The sequence below is a fragment of the Bombina bombina genome, chromosome 1 (genome assembly GCF_027579735.1).
Source record: "Bombina bombina isolate aBomBom1 chromosome 1, aBomBom1.pri, whole genome shotgun sequence".
NCBI classification, from domain to species: Eukaryota; Metazoa; Chordata; class Amphibia; order Anura; family Bombinatoridae; genus Bombina; species Bombina bombina.
Genome location: NC_069499.1, coordinates 210716999 through 210737465, shown reverse-complemented (window position 1 = coordinate 210737465; position 20467 = coordinate 210716999). Strand labels below are relative to the sequence as shown.

The 20467-nt window shown below is 43.9% G+C and overlaps 1 long non-coding RNA gene across 1 annotated transcript; it reads left to right on the top strand.

Annotated features, from left to right (window-relative positions):
• The first annotated feature begins 1255 nt into the window (after positions 1-1255).
• LOC128636751 (uncharacterized) lies at positions 1256-19499 on the top strand. The gene is made up of 3 exons (XR_008398714.1): positions 1256-1316; positions 17563-17680; positions 19483-19499. It is a non-coding gene; the product is annotated as an uncharacterized LOC128636751 (long non-coding RNA).
• Positions 19500-20467: the final 968 nt, after the last annotated feature.

The window sequence follows — 20467 nt, the reverse complement described above, 5'->3', positions numbered from 1 at the left end:
TTCAGGAGTTAGAGGTCCTCTGAAAAAACTTATATCCATTGCTTCAGCACCAGTTGAACCAGTATGAGGACTGTTAGAAGTGGAATGGTTAAAAACCTTATCCTTCTTATGAACAATTTCAGGGTATTGACGTTCAAATCTTCTTTCACGTAATCTCCTATCAATTTGCCTGCTGAGCTTCATAAGGCCTTCCAATGTTTCAGGTAACTCAGTTCGGGCTAATTCATCTTTTACTGCGTCAGAGAGTCCAAGCCTGAACTGGTTTTTTAAAGCAATGGCGTTCCACTGAGAGTCAATAGAATATTGCTTGAATTCTGTTATGTAACATTCAACAGGTTTGTTACCTTGTTTTAAGTTCCTCATCTTTTTCTCAGAAGTATACTGTAGGTTAGAATCATAGTATAATTCATCCATGATATCCAGAAAAGATGAAAAAGATGAAAGAACAGCATTATTTGTCTCAAAGAGAGTGTCTGCCCAAATGCGAGGTTCACCTCTTAAATAGCTTATCATTGTAAGGACTTTAACCCTATCATTTGGGTATGTTTTAGGTTTAAGGGTGAAATTAAGCAGACAAGCATTTTTGAATTGACGGTATAAATTCCTATCTCCATTGAAAAAATCTGGAGGTGCAATAAATGGTTCTGACAGATTGTCAGGAAGGCTCTGTTTAATAGAGACAGTGTCTTTTATTACTTTTCTTAAAGTTTCATTTTCTAATTGTAACTCTCTAAAGGCTTGACTAAGTTGGTCAACTCTTTGTGTTAAATTATAAACAATTTGAGGAAGCTCTGCTGGATCCATATTTTATGGCTTAGTTGTTATATCAGGTTCCTTGGTTATTTGAATCACAACTGCAGAGTCTAAATAAATTATATTTGTTTCACAACTGAAGTACAGGCTATTATATCAGCATAGACTGTTTTATTCAGAGTGATTTTTATAAGTAATGGCAATAAGTCTTTATATGGTTATATTATATCGTTATACCATATAAATATTTAGAGGCTGAAAATAAGTATTATTATTAATAACAACTTTTGACAATAATTGTGCTCAAACCCAAATGTGAGAGATAGTGTTCATTGTAATAATCACTGAGGCATGAGAGATGTGAGACACACAGACTGCAGCTGCTGACAGGGGCGTGACCTGCTGCGAGACACAGCACACAGAGTAAGGCTTGCAGCGTGGCAATCTGAACACAGACTAGTGATTGTAAATGGAGCTGTGAGACACGCTGAGTTGTAAGGAGCTGTATGGCACGCTGAGATGTATGAAGCTGTGTGACGTCACATAAAGTCCGTTACTGTCCGGTATGAGAATGTATTCAAAGGAAGTTCATAGAATTAAATAAAACATTCGTTGCAATTAAAGTAATTTCTGAGACATAAAGTCAGTTTACAAAAGTTCAGAAAGGAAACATGAAATTTGTAAATAGCCGTTACCTAAGGCATCCAAGGTAAATTAGATTTGATACTAATACCGTAGTAGTAGTTGGTAGAATCCTCCTGTTGGAAATTAGATAGCAATTCCTGTAGAGATGAGGAGTTGAATAACTTAATACTTCTTGGAATAGCAATCTTCAGGATGAATGAGACTAGTTGTTATTAGTCCCTTTGTGACCAAACTGCAGCTGGTATTTGTAAATCCAAATGTTTAAGTAGTAGAAGTAAAACTTCTTTTGATAAGTATATAGCTTATAAGAAAGAGAGCACTGGTTTCAGCAAACAATACTCAACAACTAAGCACTTGTTTGGGGCGGGGTGATGCCTTAAGTACAGGTGAGGAAGGTGAGTTGAGGCAAAAAGTAAAAGCAGGACTGGAATCCTTACACCTTCTTATAAGGTTAGTAAACCCCTCCCAACACAATGCAACATTGTAACTAATACACACACACAGCAGCACTCACTCCTCCAGGCCTTAACCCTTAGCTACGCTCTGGGCTATTTGCCCTGCACTTTCTTAAGGGATTAAATGCCCTACATCTCCTGAGTGTCTGCTTGTAACTTAACTTAACTTAACTTAACACTTAATATAACTTAATAACTAATAAATAACAACACAACACAGTTCTGTGGGTGAAAGACCAGTGGGTCGCATTTATTGGTACCAGCCGTGGAACTGGCAGGTAACTTATCCACGGGTGGCGGCAATCGGGGCCTACATCTAACTATGAATAACCCCTTCTAGAAAATGGCCAAGGGACACCGCTGCAGACCACAAGGCGGAGATACTCACGCAGCTTTCATAATTAGGGGTTTTTCCGGCCCAACAATAATCAGCCCAAGCACGCCCAAGCATACCAAGCCTGTGACGTCACCCTGACCGCAATGGCCATTACTCAAACCTCCTTCCAGTCTGCAGCCGTGATCCTGACCACCCGCCACAAGAGACTGACCTGCATATACAATGGTCCTGACTCTTGCCGCCACCCTATACTCTTAGGAGTAACTCCTGCCTGATGTTCTGCAAGAACAAATCTACTCCTGCCGGTTCTAAATGAACCCCATCCTGCCTATACAAACCCTTATGGGCTGCCGAGATGTTCCCGTGCTCTACCACAAAACCCTCGAGTTCAACTACCTGCTTCCTCAGGTCCCTATTGATCTTTTTCCTGACCTGGAAAGCTGCCTTATGACACACCATGTGCCTCCATCTTAATCTAGGGATCACATTCGACCCGATTCTCACACCTGGAAACCAGAGTTTGAACTGCCTCAGGTCTGACTGCATTGCCCGGATTAGATCCAATGTGGGAATGGCCCCCACATCATTGCCGCCAGCATGAATTATCAGAATGTGAGGTTTCTCCCACCTTTTCGCTGCGGTCTGGAGCAATGCAGGCAGATCTGACCAAGCCAAGCCTCTGCACCCTAGCCAACCTAACACAGCCCTGGACGAATAAAATCCTAGCTGCTGTCCTCCTGGCATGGCTGCAGCTCTAATTGCGGCCCAGTGCACATATGAATGGCCGACGATCCACACCTGTACAGGACCTGGACGTATTTCTGAAACAAAAAAAAACAAGAGTTAGCCCGCTTGCAGTAGACCAGATCCACACAACCTTGGACCATAACCTTTTGGTATCACCCCCGCAAGCCCCCCAACTCTTGCATGCATGACCTTTGATCCCCGGTCTCAAACATACAGCGGCCTAATGTAAGACTTATACCGCTGTGACCTCCACCGCCCCAATGAGCGGATCCAATCCGAGGACCGACCCAGCTCTGCTGCTGTCGTCGCTGCCCCCACCCTAAAGGAGTGTGGGGCAATCCGAGACCCGTCTAGACCAGCCTTTTGCGCTGCATCATCCAAGACCTTTCCAAACTGGTATCTGGTCAGCGGGTCTCCATTAGCATGTATCAAAAGCCTGGAGGAGCCTCCTGGCCGTACCTCCAGGTAAGATGACACTAGACGCACGGGGCAACAGGCAACACCCTGCTGCCCCGGCAGGGAAAGCCAAGCTTCCCGGCCCTCCTGGTCCGTTTTTGACCTGGGAATGAACAATAGCATGGAGTCATCCACCAGCCGAACATGGCTGTGCATGACCCCCCCTGTGGCCGCCGTTCTGGCTCGCGGTACCAACTCACCCACCCTTAACGCGCCATGAAACGCCAAGCCAAAGGCCGCCCCGAAGAGGCGAGCCTCAAAAGGTGAGGAACATACTTCTGGCAGCACGTCCAGTAATTTTACCAGCCGTTCTGCCGTAATGGGCTCCCTTGTGTCCCGTCGTGGAACTTCCAGACGGCCCCAGCCCCTCAACAGCTGTTTAACGATAAAGGATCGCGACTCGTCTTTAAAGGCGTATAGCCTGCAGAAAAAAGCCACAGCCGATATTCTTGCTACCACCGCCCCGTTTGTTGCTCGCTTACCTCTCAGCTCTGCCAGCCAGCGCAACAGAAACCCTTTTTCACCCTCACAGGAGGGGAACTCACGAAGGTCGCAAAAACCTACCCATTCACTCCAGTACCTTACGTATGCCGACCATGTGCTGGGTGCCAACGAAGCCCGCAACACCGGGATCGGTTGCTGTAGTCCCTCGCCATCTGCCACAAAAAGAGAGTGCAAGAAAGACCATTAGGAGCCGCGACAGGTGCCGCAGCCCTAAATGCCCCCCACTGGAAGCGCGACAGTGCATCCGCAACTATATTCTGCACCCCTGGCACATGCCGGGCCCTAAAGTCAACGTTCAGTTGCAAACATCTCAACACCAGGTGTCGCAAATAATGTACGACCACAGGCGATGAAGCAGAAAGCCTGTTAAACGCAAACACCACGCTGAGATTATCCGTCCAGAAAATCACAGCCCTGTTACTAAACAGGTGACCCCACAATTCCACCGCAACCAGTATAGGAAACAATTCCAGAAAGCAAAGATTGCGTGTAAGCCCTCTGGTCTCCCACTCGGTTGGCCAGGGCTCCGCACTCCAAGCCCCTTCAAAGTAAGCCCCATACCCGGATGCTCTTGCAGCATCCGTGAACAGATGTAGCGCTTGGTTAGATATCGGATCCCCTCGCCACATGCAGACGCTGTTTAAGTCCTGGAGAAACCTCTCCCAGACCTGCAAATCCGCCACAAGGTCCCTCGTGATGCGAATGCGCGATGCCGGAGCCCTACCTCCGCCCAAACACCGCTCTAGCAGCCGCCCTATCTGGGTACCTACGCAGCCACTTACAAATGACCTGGACTCTAAGTGGTGAATCCGCCCTTAGTGCCAGCACCTCCTTTGCCCCCAAACCGATCAGTTTGGGTATCTCGCTTTTTGGAGCAATCAGCACCGGGGTGTTGCCCGCTGCAGAACTTGCAGACGTGCTTGAACGTGCTTCCCCGGCAGCACGATGTGCCTCGCTCGCACGCTTTGTCCTGATATCGCCAGTATACACCCCCTTGTCGCCGTCAAAAGCGCAAAGTCTGCCTACCCCCGGGCGATGCCGCTCTGGCGCCCCCTTGCGCCCTCCTTTCTGCATCAAGATGCGCCCAGAGGTGCAAATCCATCGTACCAAAATCAAGCAGTGGGTTGCCCACTTTCTTTTTCCGGTATAACATATCATACTCTCTCCAAGCACCATCTGCAAACTTTCTGTGTATTGCGTCGATGGTGTCAACGTACTTAAAGTGGGCAGTCCCCTGATCGGGAAACCTCTCCAAGTAGCAAGTAGCGTAGACCCGGAAACACCGATGCCACTCCTCAAGGGTATCAGGCCGCCTAAATTTCTTAGGGCCCGTACCATCCTCCGCCATCTCCTTAAACTTAAAAGCCTCTGCAGACAGCTCAAACATATTTACCTACTTACCGTCCTGGATACGTTTCACAGTTTTAGATTTAAGGTGTGCATGCAAACTGTGTACCTGGCACGAATAAGTATCCCCGTGTACTGCTGCCTTTCTGTTCACCGCCTGTGGTGACCCCCCAGCAACCCCTAAGAGTTGAGATGACTGTGCCCCACTACTGGCATTGCCATCCCCGTGATTGCCCCTACTCATCTTTCTCAACATTCTATACATCCTCCTATGCCCTTTCGTGTGCAAACCCAGGGACCCATCTATCTCAGATCCCGAACCTGACCCACTAGAGCTGGAAGAATTACACCACCCCCTAGGTAAACCAAGTTGCATCTCACCAGAGGAAGCGCCCGATGTGGCTTGGCCTTGTCCAGAAGCACTGCTGACTCCTCTAGGCACGAGAGCTCCTGAACTCTGAGTCGCCATGTCCCTGCTGGATGAGGAAGTCCTGGGTACCTGCAAAATAGAAGCCAAGAGGGGAGTACCTCAGGAAGGGCCAGCCATCTCTTCCCTATCCCCCCTTTCCTCAAATTCTAGATAACCCTCCCGGTCACTGTCACTCACACCGCATGCCACACTCACATCATCATCCGTACTGGTGGCAAACCCGCTAGTCGAATCCTCTTGAAATCTCACGGTCCTACTCGGACCCTGAGACTTCGATCCCCTAGCCTGTCTCGTCTGTCCCCTCCCGGGGCTCTCTAAACCTTCCCCAGTGCCAACGCTAATACTAGCATGCCCCCTTTTGACAGCCCCCCTTGTGGCTATTTGCTCTGATCGTGCTGGTGAGGTCCTGCTGGGCGTCATTATACCCTGCAGGCCTTGCGCCTGGGGCTCCGCTATTGCGGCCTCGCCCCTTGAGCTGTGTGCCAGGATGGCCCCCTTATTTGCGGTCTTAGCCGCGGGGGCCTTTCCTTTACTTTGGGCCGCGGCGCGTGCAGGGGCCGCCTTAGCTTTGCCCCCTCCTAACGTAGGCCTCGAGCGCGAGGAGGGTGCCCTGTCGGCATCCCCCCCCTGCTGCCCCGCTGCCACACTCACAGTTGCCCCATGATTCCGCATCTCTGCCCCTTTGTCTGGCCCACCATGCGCCCCCCGGCCTCCTGGGCCCCATCGTTCTTGCCCCCAAGAGCGGGTCCCCCCCCCCCGAGGTGCTCCCTTCTTACCTTCAGAGCCCGGGAGAACGATCTGCTCTGCTCGCTGTCCGGATTGCGTCACCGGAATTGACACGGGGACGCGCGACGCCGCAGGAAGTCGACCCGGCGGCCATTTTAGATGCCACGAGGGACGACAAACCGGAGGCCTGTACATCACCGTAGGCCGAAGCTGGGGCCTGAAGTACCGCCGGACCCGACGACGCACCCGCGAGGACCGACGCCAAGGACTGGAGAAGAGCCACCGCCGCCGCCACCGATTCCCCGTAGAGGACCACTGCCGCAGGTGAGGCTGCACTGCTCCCACTACCCGCGCCAACGACACTCTCCCCAGAGGTGCACACACCCCCTAAGGCCTCACTGGGCCCTGCCACTACAGGCCCCTGCCTAAGGCCGACACCGGAACCCCCGGGTATATAACCGGACCCCCGGAGCCGAATCATGAGCTCCCCTGGGACCCCCTAGGCCCTAAAACCGAACCGCCTAGCGCTCCTACTCGCCCCTCAGGACCAATCTCCCTTGGGGGCCTACATTCTGACTCGCCCGACTGATAAGCCGTAACGGGGCCACCATCCCCCTCTAAATTCTCCCGTGCAGGAGAAGAGAACAACAATGGGCTAACCCCCCCCAAGGGAGAAACAGGCAGACACAGCCCAGACCCATGGCCCAGACCCACCGTGACAGTTCCAGATGGGGATGGTGCGACCCACTCCACGTCCTCTAACTCCATTTCTTCCCATTCTCCAGATTCGTCTTCCATTGGAAAATGCTGCAAACTGCTAAGCTGAAAAATCTTCTGGGAGTCCACAGGAGCAAAGAGGAAGTAGAATCCCTGTACATCCTTCTTATAAGGTTAGTAAACCCCTCCCAACACAATGCAACATTGTAACTAATACACACACACAGCAGCACTCACTCCTCCAGGCCTTAACCCTTAGCTACGCTCCGGGCTATTTGCCCTGCACTTTCTTAATCACATGATTTATGACATCAGCCAATCTGATTCAAATACACATTATAAACTATCACTAACGAATCACTCAATACTTGTGTCAATGATCACTCATCAGAACTTGTAAGTGCCATTTGTTACATTATGTTTTATACTTTGAAACATTGATGCTGACATTAGGACACACAGTGCAATATTTTAGACAAGGATTTTAAAATTTGAATTGATGTTTGATTCAATAAAATCTTAAGCTGATAGCTCAAAGGGATAGCCCACCTAACTTTAAACTGTCATGATTCAGATACAGCAGAAATTAAAATCACATCTTTACTGGCATGCTATTTTTTCAGTGTGTTTCTTCCTTCTCTTGAATTTATTTTTCAGTAAGAAATGTCATCTTATATGCAGCTCATTTTATAACACATGTGAATGGGTGGTTTTAAAAAATAGATTGCAATCAGGAGGGGCTAGACAGGTGCAGAGAAAAAACTGGTCCAGCTCTTAAAGGGACAGGAAACCCCAAAATATTCTATCATTATTTGGATAGAACATACAATTTTAAACAAATTTTAATGTACTTCTATTATCAAATTCCCTACATTATTTTGTTATCATTTGTTGAAGGAACAACATTGCACTACTGGCAGCTAGCTGAACACATCTATTTAGCCAATCACAAGAGACAAATGTGTGCAGGCACCAATTAGCAGCTAGCTCTTACTAGTGTAGGATATCTGTGTATTCTTATCCAGCAAGGAATACCAAGAGAACAAAGCACATTTGTTAAATAGAAGTGAATTTTAAATTGTTTTAAAATTGCATGCTCTATCTGAACCATGCAACATATATTTTTGCTTTCCTATCCCTTTAAAATATCCATTGATTGCAAATAAATACATATGATACTCTGATTACATGTTATGGCCTAGATTTGGAGTTTGGCGGTAGATGGGCTATTAACGCTTCGCGGGCTTTTTTCTGGCCGCACCATAAATTTAACTCTGGTATCGAGAGTTCAAACAAATGCTGCGTTAGGCTCCAAAAAAGGAGCGTAGAGCATTTTTACCGCAAATGCAACTCTCGATACCAGAGTTGCTTACGGACGCGGCCAGCCTCAAAAACGTGCTCGTGCACGATATCCCCATAGGAAACAATGGGGCTGTTTGAGCTGAAAAAAAACCTAACACCTGCAAAAAAGCAGCGTTCAGCTCCTAACGCAGCCCCATTGTTTCCTATGGGGAAACACTTCCTACGTCTGCACCTAACACTCTAACATGTACCCCGAGTCTAAACACCCCTAACTTTACACTTATTAACCCCTAATCTGCCGCCCCCGCTATTGCTGACCCCTGCATATTATTATTAACCCCTAATCTGCCGCTCCGTAAACCGCCACAACCTACGTTATCCCTATGTACCCCTAATCTGCTGCCCTAACATCGCCGACCCCTATATTATATTTATTAACCCCTAATCTGCCCCCCACAACGTCGCCTCCACCTGCCTACACTTATTAACCCCTAATCTGCCGAGCGGACCGCACCGCTACTATAATAAAGTTATTAACCCCTAACCCGCCTCACTAACCCTATCATAAATAGTATTAACCCCTAATCTGCCCTCCCTAACATCGTCGACACCTAACTTCAATTATTAACCCCTAATCTGCCGAGCGGACCTGAGCGCTACTATAATAAAGTTATTAACCCCTAATCCGCCTCACTAACCCTATCATAAATAGTATTAACCCCTAATCTGCCCTCCCTAACATCGCCGACACCTACCTTCAATTATTAACCCCTAATCTGACGACCGGAGCTCATCGCTACTATAATAAATGGATTAACCCCTAAAGCTAAGTCTAACAGTAACACTAACACCCCCCTAACTTAAATATAATTTACATCTAACGAAATTAATTAACTCTTATTAAATAACTTATTCCTATTTAAAGCTAAATACTTACCTGTAAAATAAATCCTAATATAGCTACAATATAAATTATAATTATATTATAGCTATTTTAGGATTAATATTTATTTTACAGGCAACTTTGTAATTATTTTAACCAGGTACAATAGCTATTAAATAGTTAAGAACTATTTAATAGTTACCTAGTTAAAATAATAACAAATTTACCTGTAAAATAAATCCTAACCTAAGATATAATTAAACCTAACACTACCCTATCAATAAATTAATTAAATAAACTACCTACAATTACCTACAATTAACCTAACACTACACTATCAATAAATTAATTAAACACAATTCCTACAAATAAATACAATTAAATAAACTAGCTAAAGTACAAAAAATAAAAAAGAACTAAGTTACAAAAAATAAGCTCTTTTACCTTACCAGCCCTGAACAGGGCCCTTTGCGGGGCATGCCCCAAGAATTTCAGCTCTTTTGCCTGTAAAAAAAACACATACAATACCCCCCCCCAACATTACAACCCACCACCCACATACCCCTAATCTAACCCAAACCCCCCTTAAATAAACCTAACACTAAGCCCCTGAAGATCTTCCTACCTTGTCTTCACCATCCAGGTATCACCGATCCGTCCTGGCTCCAACATCTTCATCCAACCCAAGCGGGGGTTGGCGATCCATCATCCGGTGGCTGAAGAGGTCCAGAAGAGGCTCCAAAGTCTTCCTCCTATCTGGCAAGAAGAGGACATCCGGACCGGCAAACATCTTCTCCAAGCGGCATCTTCGATCTTCTTGCATCCGGTGCGGAGCGGGTCCATCTTGAAGCAGGCGACGCGGGTCCATCCTCTTCTTCCGTTGTCTCCCGACGAATGACGGTTCCTTTAAGGGACGTCATCCAAGATGGCGTCCCTTGAATTCCGATTGGCTGATAGGATTCTATCAGCCAATCGAAATTAAGGTAGGAATATTCTGATTGGCTGATGGAATCAGCCAATCAGAATCAAGTTCAATCCGATTGGCTGATCCAATCAGCCAATCAGATTGAGCTTGCATTCTATTGGCTGTTCCGATCAGCCGGATACTGATAACAAGTTCAAACAGGTGCTATTAATACTGGTAATGAGTGGAGAACAGAGGAGCCTCTTAAAGAAGAAGATACAGGTATGTGAGAGCCAGAAATCTTGCTTGTTTGTAGGTGACCAAATACTTATTTTCCACCATAATATGCAAATAAATTCTTTCCAAACCAGACAATGTGATTGTCTGGATTTGTTTCCACATTTTGTCTTTCATAGTTGAGGTATACCTATGATGAAAATTACAGGCCTCGCTCATCTTCTTAAGTGGGAGAACTTGCACAATTGGTGGCTGACTAAATACTTTTTTCCCCCACTGTATATATACAGGAATGCTCACAGACTGGACTAGGTACACATCTTAAGCCACAGCAAACTCCACAGCCCTGAACACTGACAGACAGCTGCAAAGTTCCCAGCAACCCAGGCAGTTAACCTCAGAGCAGCCTGGGTGACAGGCCAGCAGGAAAGCATTACAAACATTATCAACACAACACACAGAAAACGCCAGCAGATTTACAGTAATGTTTAAAAGCAAAACTGGGGGAAGTCATTTACATTTGGCGCCAAAGGATCAAGCCCAGGACCACAACAAGGTCTCCCCCTTCCTGGGACCCTAAACCAGCACCCACACAATGCATACTTCCAAACAAACCAACCGGGAACCTCCCAGGGTGACACAGGCTTTTGTAACCTCCCCTATGGAAATCTAAAACACAGGAATGGACCGCACTCACAGACTGGACTGGGTACACATCTTAAGCCACAGCAAATTCCACAGCCCTGAACACTGACAGACAGCTGCAAAGTTCCCAGCAACCCAGGCAGTTAACACCAGAGCAGCCTGGTTGACAGGCCTGCAGGCAAGCATTACAAACATTATCAACACAACACACAGAAAACCTGGCACTCGCCAGCAGATTCCCAGTAATGTTTAAAAGCAAAATAGGCTTTTGTAACCTCCCCTATGTAAATACATAATGTAACTGACTTCCCTCAGTTTTGCTTTTAAACATTATTGTGAATCTGCTGGCGAGTGTCAGGTTTCCCCATGATGAAGGTCTAGCAGCAATATTAAGACACTTGAATCGGTATCCATACATCGGTCCACCACCAGAGGTAACAATTCAGCTACTTGAATATTGCCTTAACTTAAACTACTTTAAGTTCGAGCAGAAATATTACCTACAGACAGCTGGTACGGCGATGTGGTCGAATGTGGCCCCATCATACGTAAACTTGTACATGTCTGAATTGGAGAACATGAGGACCGGTTGCTTTAAAGATCCAAGGATCCATCTGTTCAGACGGTATATTGATGACCTGTTCTTAATTCCAGGAAATAAATGTTTGTTTTGGAGTGTGTCATCTTGAATTTGAGGTTATCATGTTTGTAATGCTTCCCTACAGGCCTGTCAACCAGGCTGCTCTGGTGTTAACTGCCTGGGTTGTTGGGAACTTTGCAGCTGTCTGTCAGTGTTCAGGGCTGTGGGATTTGCTGTGGCTTAAGATGTGTACCCAGTCCAGTCTGTGAGTGCGGTCCATTCAATATACCGGCTGAACAGACGGATCCTTGGATCTTTAAAGCAACCGGTCCTCATGTTCTCCAATTCAGACATGTACAAGTTTGCGTATGATGGGGCCACATTAGACAGTGGTCGGCGGGGTTAGGGGCAGCAGATTAGGGGTACATAGGTATAACGTAGGTGGCGGTCGGCAGATTAGGGGTTAAAAAATTTAAATCGAGTGGCGGCGATGTGGGGGGACCTCGGTTTAGGGGTACATAGGTAGTTTATGGGTGTTAGTGTACTTTAGGGTACAGTAGTTAAGAGCTTTATGAACCGGCGTTAGCCCAGAAAGCTCTTAACTCCTGCTATTTTCCTGCGGCTGGAGTTTTGTCGTTAGAGCTCTAACGCTCACTTCAGAAACGACTCTAAATACCAGCGTTAGAAAGATCCCATTGAAAAGATAGGATACGCAATTGACGTAAGGGGATCTGCGGTATGGAAAAGTCGCGGCTGAAAAGTGAGCGTTAGACCCTTTAATCACTGACTCCAAATACCGGCGGTAGCCTAAAACCAGCGTTAGGAGCCTCTAACGCTGGTTTTCACGGCTAACGCCAAACTCCAAATCTAGGCCTATATTTGCAATTATTCCTGCTCAGAATAATAATACATTTGCAATATATACATATAGTGGTATAAATAAATACAGAGATATATGACAGACAACATTGTTTAGAACAAAAAAATAAACTTAGGGACATGTAAATATGTTTGCAAAAGATTTCTGACATAACACACATATATATATATATATATATATATATATATATATATATATATATATATATATATATATACACAGTGGGGAAAAAAAGTATTTAGTCAGCCACCAATTGTGAAAGTTCTCCCACTTAAGAAGATGAGAGAGGCCTGTAATTTTCATCAAAGGTATACCTCAACTATGAGAGACAAAATGTGGAAACAAATCCAGACAATCACATTGTCTGATTAGGAAAGAATTTATTTGCAAACTATGGTGGAAAATAAGTATTTAGTCAATATCAAAAGTTCATCTCAATACTTGGCAATGACAGAGGTCAAACGTTTTCTGTAAGTCTTCACAAGGTTGTCACACACTGTTGCTGGTATGTTGGCCCATTCCTGCATGCAGATCTCCTCTAGAGCAGTGATGTTTTGGGGCTGTCGCTGGGCAACACGGACTTTCAATTCCCTCCAAAGGTTTTCTATGGGGTTGAGATCTGGAGACTGTCTAGACTCTAGGCCACTCCAGGACCTTGAAATGCTTCCTACAAAGCCACTCCTTCATTGCCCGGGTGGTGTATTTGGGATCATTGTCATGCTGAAAGACCCAACCACATTTCATCTTCAATGCCCTTGCTGATGGAAGGAGGTTTGCACTAAAAATCTCACGATACATGGCCCCATTCATTCTTTCATGTACCCGGATCAGTCGTCCTGTTCCCTTTGCAGAGAAACAGCCCCAAAGCATGATGTTGCCACCCCCATGTTTAACAGTAGGTATGGTGTTCTCTCTCCTCCAAACACGACAAGTTGTGTTTCTACCAAACAGTTCTACTTTGGTTTCATCTGACCATATGACATTCTCCCAATCTGCTTCTGGATCATCCAAATGCTCTCTAGCATACTTCAGACGGGCCCGGACATGTACTGGCTTAAGCAGGGGGACACGTCTGGCACTGCAGGATCTGAGTCCCTGGCAGCGTAGTGTGTTACTGATGGTAGCCTTTGTTACGTTGGTACAGCTCTCTGCAGGTCATTCACTAGGTCCCCCTGTGTGGTTCTGGGATGTTTGCTCACCGTTCTTGTGATCATTTTGACACCACGGGGTGAGATCTTGCGTGGAGCCCCAGATCGAGGGAGATTATCAGTGGTCTTGTATGTCTTCCATTTTCTAATTATTGCTCCCACAGTTGATTTCTTCACACCAAGCTGCTTGCCTATTGTAGATTCAGTCTTCCCAGCCTGGTGCAGATCTACAATTTTGTTTCTGGTCTCCTTCGACAGCTCTTTGGTCTTCACCATAGTGGAGTTTGGAGTGTGACTGTTTGAGTTGTGGACAGGTGTCTTTTATACTGATAACAAGTTCAAACAGGTGCTATTAATACTGGTAATGAGTGGAGAACAGAGGAGCCTCTTAAAGAAGAAGATACAGGTATGTGAGAGCCAGAAATCTTGCTTGTTTGTAGGTGACCAAATACTTATTTTCCACCATAATATGCAAATAAATTCTTTCCAAACCAGACAATGTGATTGTCTGGATTTGTTTCCACATTTTGTCTTTCATAGTTGAGGTATACCTATGATGAAAATTACAGGCCTCGCTCATCTTCTTAAGTGGGAGAACTTGCACAATTAGTGGCTGACTAAATACTTTTTTCCCCCACTGTATATATACAGGAATGCTCACAGACTGGACTAGGTACACATCTTAAGCCACAGCAAACTCCACAGCCCTGAACACTGACAGACAGCTGCAAAGTTCCCAGCAACCCAGGCAGTTAACCTCAGAGCAGCCTGGGTGACAGGCCAGCAGGAAAGCATTACAAACATTATCAACACAACACACAGAAAACGCCAGCAGATTTACAGTAATGTTTAAAAGCAAAACTGGGGGAAGTCATTTACATTTGGCGCCAAAGGATCAAGCCCAGGACAACAACAAGGTCTCCCCCTTCCTGGGACCCTAAACCAGCACCCACACAATGCATACTTCCAAACAAACCAACCGGGAACCTCCCAGGGTGACACAGGCTTTTGTAACCTCCCCTATGGAAATCTAAAACACAGGAATGGACCGCACTCACAGACTGGACTGGGTACACATCTTAAGCCACAGCAAATTCCACAGCCCTGAACACTGACAGACAGCTGCAAAGTTCCCAGCAACCCAGGCAGTTAACACCAGAGCAGCCTGGTTGACAGGCCTGCAGGGAAGCATTACAAACATTATCAACACAACACACAGAAAACCTGGCACTCGCCAGCAGATTCCCAGTAATGTTTAAAAGCAAAATAGGCTTTTGTAACCTCCCCTATGTAAATACATAATGTAACTGACTTCCCTCAGTTTTGCTTTTAAACATTATTGTGAATCTGCTGGCGAGTGTCAGGTTTCCCCATGATGAAGGTCTAGCAGCAATATTAAGACACTTGAATCGGTATCCATACATCGGTCCACCACCAGAGGTAACAATTCAGCTACTTGAATATTGCCTTAACTTAAACTACTTTAAGTTTGAGCAGAAATATTACCTACAGACAGCTGGTACGGCGATGTGGTCGAATGTGGCCCCATCATACGTAAACTTGTACATGTCTGAATTGGAGAACATGAGGACCGGTTGCTTTAAAGATCCAAGGATCCATCTGTTCAGACGGTATATTGATGACCTGTTCTTAATTCCAGGAAATAAATGTTTGTTTTGGAGTGTGTCATCTTGAATTTGAGGTTATCATGTTTGTAATGCTTCCCTGCAGGCCTGTCAACCAGGCTGCTCTGGTGTTAACTGCATGGGTTGTTGGGAACTTTGCAGTTGTCTGTCAGTGTTCAGGGCTGTGGGATTTGCTGTGGCTTAAGATGTGTACCCAGTCCAGTCTGTGAGTGCGGTCCATTCAATATACCGGCTGAACAGACGGATCCTTGGATCTTTAAAGCAACCGGTCCTCATGTTCTCCAATTCAGACATGTACAAGTTTGCGTATGATGGGGCCACATTAGACCACATCGCCGTACCAGCTGTCTGTAGGTAATATTTCTGCTCGAACTTAAAGTAGTTTAAGTTAAGGCAATATTCAAGTAGCTGAATTGTTACTTAATCTGGTCTGGAACAGAGAATGAGCTGGAGGACTGGTTCAAAATTCTGAATGGGACCACTGATAACCTCAATTTCAAGATGACACACTCCAAAACAAGCATTGATTTCCTGGAGCTAAGGATCTTTAAAAAGGAACAACATTTGGAGACTACTCTCTTTAGCAAGGAGACAGACAGAAATTCTCTGCTCAGGGCTGACAGCTGCCACCCACCAGCACTAAAACGAGCACTCCCAAAGTCTCAACTCAAGAGAGTCATCAGGAAAAACTCTCTTGACACATTGAAAGTCCAACAACTAGTGGACATGAAAAATAAATTTAAGCATAGAGGCTACCACGATAAGAATCTTGGCTTGACTGTGAATGAGCTGGTGACACTCACCTAAGAAGAGGCACTATGAAAAAATACCAAAGATGAAACAGAGGAGAAAAGATTATCCTTTGTAACTACCTACACGCCAGATAAATGGCAGGTACCATCTATCCTTAGGAACAATTGGGAAACCGTGAAAAGTGACCCACAACTATTGACAATTATATATGACATATTTCACATTCCCACACTTATGCTACAATAGACTCCATTTGCCTATGATACTCTCAGGCTACTAGGGATGGGCGAATGTGTTTATATCCGAATTCGAAAGTTAGAACTTTACATAATAGAATGTTGATAAGAACGAATATTCTTAAAAATTCGATTTTCGAATGTTATTTACAGTTTTCGAATGACACATTCGAATTCGAATGTCACATTCAAATTCGAATGTCACATTCGAATTCGAATGTTACATTCGAATGTCACATTCAAATTCGAATATTACATTTATAAAACCCAATTGTAGACTAGAAACACTATTTCGAATGTCACATTCAAATCGAATATCACATTTGAATCGAATGTCACATTCGAATTCGAATATTACATTTATAAAACACAGTATTAGACTAGAAATACTATTTCGAATTTGAATGTCACATTCTAATCGAATTTCACATTTGAATTTGAATATTACATTTATTAAGCACAGTTGCAAACTAGAAATACTATTTCGAATTCGAATGTGACATTCGAATATTGCATTTAAAAAACACAGTATTAGACTAGAAATACTATTTCGAATTCGAATGTGACATTTGAATTCGAATGTCACATTCAAATTCGAATATAACATTTCGAAATTGAATGAATTACATAGCTAAACATTCTATTATTCAAACGAATATTTTCGAATTTTATTGAAAAATTTGAAAACGAAACTTAGAAAATAGAATATTAGAATGTTATATAAACATTCGAAATTCGATTCGAACGAATGAATGTATCAAAATTCGTTTTAAATTTCAAATTTTTAGAAATATTCGTTCATCCCTACAGGCTACCCTTTAAGATCGCTTGTTGCTTTATCTATGTACTTATAGTGTAGTCCTATTATGGACGTTTTAGCACTATTATGCTTACCATCATGAGGAGATCCACACACATTAGGATGCAGATTAACGTGCTTGTTATCTTACATATAACATGTATTTTCATTGAACAAGTGTTCTATCACTAGGTGTAAATATATTAACATTGGGAGCATTGACTTATGTTCAGTAACAATACTACATGTAGGTTATCTCTCTATTAATTGCGCAGGTTGTTGGTTTCTGTTTGCTTATATATCCTATGCACACAGTTTCATGATCTTAGCAAGGAGGATTTACTAGCAGTCTGGTTCAGTTTAGAATTGATATGCGCAGGGTTGCTAGGAGACGCTCAGCTTTTTTGTAACACGTTCTACTTTGCTTTTTAGTTTGTCCCTGGTGAGATGCCATCACTGACCGTTGACGCATGCGCAGTTGCGCCATTGGAATGCCGGTGTGCATTCTTGCTTTGGATTATCACTGCACGGTGTGGGGTATAAATATGGGGTAAGTCTATAACATGTAACATGTTTTTTATGGTCTGAGGAAGGGGTTAAACTCCCTAAAACATCACTGATAAAGAAAACTATTTCTTCAATACCGGTGAGTGCCTTTCTATTGGATTGACTGTATCTGGATGTTTAAGATCACCCAGGAAGCTGCTAACAAATTGGGAGTGCTGGTCTGTGAGTATACAGTATATATATATTTATTTATTTATAAAATATTTTTCCAGGAAGGATACATTGAGATTTCTCTGGTTTTCAAGTATGTCCTGGGTGCCTGTCTTAAGCTGAATTTATCCTCCTTTCTGGGAGTTGAACACCTAGTTAAGGCAAGCAGTAATGCAATAAGGAAATGCTCTAAAGCCTTAGAATACTTTTTTACTGGAGCTTATGTAGCTACCTTTAAGCCACTGCAACTCATTTAATAAAAATTAATCCTTAGGGGGAAATTTACCAAGCTGCGGAAAAATCTTGTACCCTATAAGGTACAAGCTTGTTCTTGCTATCCTACAAACTGCTATTTAAAGGGATATGAAAACCCAACATTTCTCTTTCATGATTCAGGCATAAAATACAATTTAAAAAAAGTTTCCAGTTTACTTATATTATATCATCACATTTGCTTTAGTACTCAGGTTATTCTTTGTTGAAGAGATATCTAGATAGGTAGTGTGCACATGTCTGGAGCACTGTATGACAGGAAATAGTGCTGTCATCTAGTGCTCTTGCTAATGTATAACATTGCAAAACTGCTGCTATATAGTGCTGCAGACATGTGAACACTCTTGCACGTACCTTCCTGCTTTTCTACAATACTGTGGCTTCCTAACAACTCTATGCTAAACATCCCATACTGATCTGCCCAGAATAATTGACATGTCTGCTCCTTTTCAATTATTTGGACGAATACTGAAGGTGGGATTAGCCTAGCGATTGCTTGTGCAGTCAATGGGGCCGATTTATCAAAGTCTGGCGGACATGATACGCTGTAGCATACGCTGTCGGCATTTAACATTGCACAAGCAGTTCTAGTGAACTGCTTGTGCAATGTTGCCCCCTGCAGATTTGCGGCCGCAAGCAGGGGCTGTCAATCAACCCAATTGTATAGGATCGGGCGGAATGATGTCCGCAGTCTCAGAGGCAGCAGACCAGTTAAGGAGCAGCGGTCTTAAGACCGCTGCTTCATAACTGCTATTTCAGGCTCTCACGGAAACAGGGGCATCAAGGGCCATTCAGCCCTTGATGAATCAGCCCCATTGTCCGCAAACGTGGATAGACAGACAGGTTTCCTGGTTGGGAAACTTGTTTGTCCTCATATTCATAAATGTGGGTCTCAGGCCTAGTACCATTATTTTCTGCTTTAGATTTTCTGATTTCTTTAAACCTAAGCTTAGAAAAGTATTACCCTTTAAATCTCAATACTTTAAAAATCTGCAGTACATTATTAGTATAATACATGTTTTAAAAAGACTAAAATAGTTTAATTATTATTTCTTTGCAGAAAATTAAATTGAATATCTTATTTAACAGCATTCCTATTCTATTTATTAAATACCAAGAACAGTCTGGATACTAAGGTATTAATATAATGAATGTTTTATTTGTTTGGATCAGTCTAACCGATTCTCATTCCTCGGGCATAATATATCAAATGAAGCTGAAGTTCATTTAGTCAAGTTTGCAGTAACATATTGCCTGGGGTAGAGAATGCAGCAGTCTAGAAGCTCACATCCTTAAAAAAAAACATTTGTTTATTAATATTAATCTACCTAAGTTTTAATTTGAAATATTTTTTTCCTTTAGGCAAAAAAAGAAAGAGCACATCCTGAACTTAATGCTAAACATGAATTATGCCGGAGCACAGAAAGTTATGAAAATAGGAAAAGAAATAAAAAGAAAATAAACAACTGCTACAATAAAAATATATCAGAAATTACTATAATAAAAGGAAATAATTTGAAGAACAAATATAGTTATTACCACAATATAAAAATTAAGTGTATTGAAAATGTGTGATCTCTACATCTATGGTCTTAAGATTTTATTTATTTTATAAATCATTATCATGTTTGTGAGATTGCAAAGGGAGACTATGTTTGTGAGTTTATGGGGTTGATTCTTCCAATTATTCTTATCAGCTGGCTTTTTTTTGCTCCCAATCTGTTTTTTCAAGTTCTAAGTGGTTAGAATTCAAGTGAGCAGACCTTGGGCCATATCTATTAAGCTCCATACGGAGCTTGAAGCCCTGTGTTTCTGGTGAGCCTTCAGGCTCGCCAGAAACACCAGCTATGAAGCAGCGGTCTAAAGACCGCTGCTCCATAACCTGTCTGCCTGCTCTGAGCAGGCGGACAGACATCGCTGCAATTCAACCCAATTGGCCGCGAATCTGCAGGGAGTGGTGTAGCACCAGCAGCTCACAAGAGCTGCTGGTGCAATGCTGAATACGGAGAGTGTATTGCTCTCCGCATTCAGCGAGGTCTGTCGGACTTGATCCGCACTGTCAGATCAGCTCCGACAGACCTTTGTTAAATAGGCCCACTTGTCTGAGTTTAGAAAAGTTCAGATTGGATATGAGCAGACATCAGAAGAATCAGTAGTAGCAAACTAGATACCAGCACTCCAAAGGATTAAAATAGGATCCTTTATTCAAAATATTAAAAGCATATATCAGTTTCCAAAAATAACATCATGATGCTGTGGGGGTGTTGGATCCCCTTCTCACCTTTCATTATACCTTGTTTTTATTACTAACTACCGATTATGCCTTGTATGCTTTTACAATTTTGAA